The sequence below is a fragment of the Pararge aegeria genome, chromosome 19 (genome assembly GCF_905163445.1).
Source record: "Pararge aegeria chromosome 19, ilParAegt1.1, whole genome shotgun sequence".
In the NCBI taxonomy this organism is placed as follows: Eukaryota; Metazoa; Arthropoda; class Insecta; order Lepidoptera; family Nymphalidae; genus Pararge; species Pararge aegeria.
In genome coordinates this window covers 17442815-17447814 of record NC_053198.1, presented here as the reverse complement: position 1 = coordinate 17447814, position 5000 = coordinate 17442815, and the positions used below count along the sequence as shown (strand labels likewise).

Below are 5000 nucleotides of genomic sequence, written 5' to 3'. Positions count from 1 at the left end.
GTTTTTGTTTTGGTTTGGTCTTTAACATAATCGTACAAACATGGGTGCGCATGCGCGTTTACCGCGGCGACCCGTGCAGACGTTACACGTTAATGATCCTTCCGCAGGTTCCCCTACGGAAACCTTGTTACGACTTTTACTTCCTCTAAATGATCAAGTTTGGTCAACTTCCCAGCAACGCCGACGGCCGTGAAGCCACCGCGTGTCGGTCCGAAGACCTCACTAAATCATTCAATCGGTAGTAGCGACGGGCGGTGTGTACAAAGGGCAGGGACGTAATCAACGCGAGCTTATGACTCGCGCTTACTAGGAATTCCTCGTTTATGGGGGATAATTGCAAACCCCAATCCCCAGCACGAAGGAGTTTCAACGGGTTGCCCGGGCCTCTAGGCCAGGGAGAACATGCTGATTCCTTCAGTGTAGCGCGCGTGCGGCCCAGGACATCTAAGGGCATCACAGACCTGTTATTGCTCAATCTCGTGCGCCTCGAAGACGCCGGTCCCTCTAAGAAGAATTTTAATACGCCGCCAGTGAGTTGCGCGACCGAAGCCGCGCACACCTAAATGACGACGCCTATTTAGCAGGCTAGAGTCTCGTTCGTTACCGGAATTAACCAGACAAATCGCTCCACCAACTAAGAACGGCCATGCACCACCACCCACCGAATCAAGAAAGAGCTGTTAATCTGTCAATCCTTCCGGTGTCCGGGCCTGGTGAGATTTCCCGTGTTGAGTCAAATTAAGCCGCAGGCTCCACTCCTGGTGGTGCCCTTCCGTCAATTCCTTTAAGTTTCAGCTTTGCAACCATACTCCCCCCGGAGTCCAAAATCTTTGGTTTCCCGGAAGCTGCCCGCCGAGCCATTGTAGTAACTAACGTCGGCGGATCGCTAGATGACATATTTACGGTTAGAACTAGGGCGGTATCTAATCGCCTTCGAACCTCTAACTTTCGTTCTTGATTGATGAAAACACCTTTGGCAAATGCTTTCGCTGATGTTCGTCTTGCGACGATCCAAGAATTTCACCTCTAACGTCGCAATACGAATGCCCCCAGTTATCCCTATTAATCATTACCTCGGAGTTCTGAAAACCAACAAAATAGAACCGAGATCATATTCTATTATTCCATGCACGAAATATTCAAGCGGCATTTTGAGCCCGCTTTGAGCACTCTAATTTGTTCAAAGTAAAATTGTCGGCCCATCTCGACACTCAACGAAGAGCACCGCGATAGGATTTTGATATTGAACCGGCGTTTTACCGCCGGCTCACCGACGATATGCTCCGCAGACGTGTCAGTATCACCGCGGATGCGGTGCACCGACAGCGCGGCGCACAAATGCAACTACGAGCTTTTTAACCGCAACAATTTTAGTATACGCTATTGGAGCTGGAATTACCGCGGCTGCTGGCACCAGACTTGCCCTCCAATTGTTCCTCGTTAAAATATTTAAAGTGTACTCATTCCGATTACGAGGCCTCGTAAGAGTCCCGTATCGTTATTTTTCGTCACTACCTCCCCGTGCCGGGAGTGGGTAATTTGCGCGCCTGCTGCCTTCCTTGGATGTGGTAGCCGTTTCTCAGGCTCCCTCTCCGGAATCGAACCCTGATTCCCCGTTACCCGTGACAACCATGGTAGTCGCAGAAACTACCATCGAAAGTTGATAAGGCAGACATTTGAAAGATGCGTCGCCGGTACTGGACCATGCGATCGGCAAAAGTTATCCAGATTCATCAAAATTAACGACTTCGGACGCGAGGCCCTCCGTCGATTGGTTTTGATCTAATAAAAGCGCTCGTCCCATCACTGGTCAGAGTTCTGATTGCATGTATTAGCTCTAGAATTACCACAGTTATCCAAGTAACTGAGTAAGATCTAAGGAACCAAAACTGATATATTGAGCCATTCGCGGTATCGCCTTAATACGGCTTGCACTGAGACATGCATGGCTTAATCTTTGAGACAAGCATATAACTACTGGCAGGATCAACCAGGGAGCTATCCACATACTTCACGCCACGTAACGCCCGTAGCTGTTAACTAAGGGGAAACGTAGGCGCGCAGTTAGCGAGCCCCTTCCGTAGCGAGCGAGCCGCCGCGCCGGTTCACGGCGCTGCAGCCCCATCTCACGACGGAAGGTCGAAGCACGTCGCGCGCCATTCTATTAAGAGCGGCGACGCGGTGCCCGACAAAATTTATTCTATGATGTGCTGCGAGACTGGAGAGTTTCGCCCCGCCGTCAGCATTCGACGAGCGGAACTATTAAACCCAGACGCCCACGCAGGACGAGGACACATTTCACGTTGCACCGCCTCCGTTAGGAGGCCGTGCGACATGGTCCCAAGCATTGAAGGTTCTTTGAACGAGACTTAACACACATTGACGCTCTTGCGAGCTATGATTTTATAACATATTCGAGTACGACACTTTGATCGTCGCCCGGTACTTGAGAGACTTCTTTTATAACACCATTTTTATATTATTTTTAACACCACGCGCATAAAACACAGGGGGCGAAGCCGCACAAACGAACGCAACAGTCTGCGATTGTGAGCGCGCCACGCCGGTCCCGTATTATGAGAGCTGTATTAAAAATATCACATCTGAATGTACAGTTTTTATATTAAACTGCTGCTGGATAAACTTTTAACGACCGTTTGATTTTACATTGAAATGTAATAACGAAATAACGCAGAGGGAATTTCTGACAGTTAACACATTCGACCCGAGAGAGAGCACATCATATCACAATCGATAATAATATACACTCTTGAAAATCTCACACATTAATGCCATAACAATTGCCCAGACGCGATTCCGTCGGTCGACGCCGTTCATCGGGGTACAATATTAATATGATATTAAAAAATAATACCATAAAAATAAATAAATAAATAAAATAAACATAATATAATATAATAAAAAAGAGAACAACCTCTTTTTTTAGAGAAATGCGAAACGTGACAACAATACTAACGCAGAGATACGCGAGAGAGAAGTCTGAACAACGCCACTTTGCGTGGCGCCGCAATCATACTACTCCTTTTAGACTCTGGTATTTCGTCGTCGCCGTCGCCGTCACCTTCGCACCTCCACCCCATATAGTAGTGGCGCGGCGCGACGGGCCTAATGTGTTAGTGAACAAATTAAATTAAACATATTTAAATGGTTTTTTTTTTTTTAATATCCAATTAAAGGAAAAAAGGGACCGCCAGGAACACCTCTTGCACGAGAACGGGCGTGGGCTTGGGCGTGGGCGTGGGCGTGGGCGCGATGCTTGCGGGCGATTGCCGCGTGGTTCAGAGGGGCGGTACATTTGCGCGCCCACGCCCACCCCCTCTACCAATCCAACGCCCATGCCCACGCCCACGCCCACGCCCACTCTCACTATTAAGGCTGGCAGGTGCGTGTGCGTTCGTGCATTGTATATAATACGGACGGCGGTGACAAACAGTTCGTGTATTAATTCACACCCGACCGCCAGAGTCTCATCTCTCCCGTCATGTTCGTGAATCGAAACGCGCCGCACCGCACCGCACCGCCCTGCCTTTGTTTACCTAGAGTGAATGTTATTAGTAATTTTATAATGATGACATTATTAAACTTCCCCTTAGTAATAATAGTCATAAAAAAAAGGCGCAGGCGTGGGCGTGGGCGTGGGCGTGGGCTTGGTTTAGACGGACGGTGCATTAGCGCGCACACGCAAGTGTCGTAATAATCTTAGAAGGGAGACTTCCAGTTCGTGTATCGAATCTTACCGTACCGCGCTGCTACTATGTTTTTTTTTATTTTTAATTTTAATCCTTAAAGAATTCTGTTGTGATAATATTAAAAAAAAATTCCATTTTCCACCGTAAAACAAATTAACAAAAAGGAATATAACGAAATATTTTTCAGTGTATAGTCAGTCAGTTCGTGTATTAAACACCTCGCCAGTGGTACTTACTATATACGGTTTCGACTAGGGAGACTGAACTGCCCCCTGTCCGGTTCGTGGATCGAAACGCGCGGCGTCTACATATATTTGATTTTCAAACAAGGAACAATAAAAATATTCAATATTTATCGATATAGCTAGGCTACCTACACTAAGTAATAATGATATAATATAATGAAACTTCCTCTTAACATCATAAATTATGGGTATATAATTGAAAACGAGTTTAAAATATTGAGTGGCAATCAAATATCATCATATTTTTATATATAAAAAAAAAAAAAGTTTTTTTAACGTTAATTTTTATGCATTTATGTATATATGTATATATGTATATGTATATATATTAATATACTTACGCGCTTCAATCGTTTTATACAATAATGTAAGTAAATAACTACGTACATAATTTACTTAATCACTTTTAATACTACATATTTATATACGTATATAGAGTTTACTTATTCACTTTTGTTACATAAATTATTAACTCACTCACCTTATTTACTTATTATTAGAAAAACGGAACTGAACCTAAGTGCCCGGCCTGCGGCCGGGCACCCGTCCTATTAATGTTCTAACCTAACCTAACCTAACCTACACTAACCTAACATAACCTATCCAAACCTTTTAAAACTGGTTTGGATTCCTTTAGACCTAAGCCCACCGGCAACTACGACTAACACTACGACTACACACTGATATAGCTAACTAACTGGCTTTCATCAGTGCATCTGTAGCATAACTAGTATTAAAATAGCAATGAGTTTATTATTATTTTTTATTAATGCATATATTAACATCAAATCTTGAATCTAAAGTCTAAAGGAATCCAAACTAGGTGTTTTAGTTTAGGTGTTAGGTTAGGTTAGGTTAGGTATATGAATAAGACGGGTGCCCGGCCGCAGGCCGGGCACTTAGGTTCACAACCGTTAAAAAAAAAAAATTAAAAAATTTGGAAAATCCAAAAGTGCACTTGAATAAAATTGTTTTTTTTTTAACTGTGTTAAAAAAGGTCTTATATCTACACAATATGTTACTAGTGCATGACATGTTTTTTTGT

The 5000-nt window shown here is 44.2% G+C and overlaps 1 non-coding gene across 1 annotated transcript; it reads right to left on the bottom strand.

The window, feature by feature from the left end:
- Nucleotides 1-90: 90 nt before the first annotated feature.
- LOC120632397 lies at nucleotides 91-1997 on the bottom strand. Its single transcript, XR_005659092.1, has one exon. It is a non-coding gene; the product is annotated as a small subunit ribosomal RNA (ribosomal RNA).
- Nucleotides 1998-5000: the final 3003 nt, after the last annotated feature.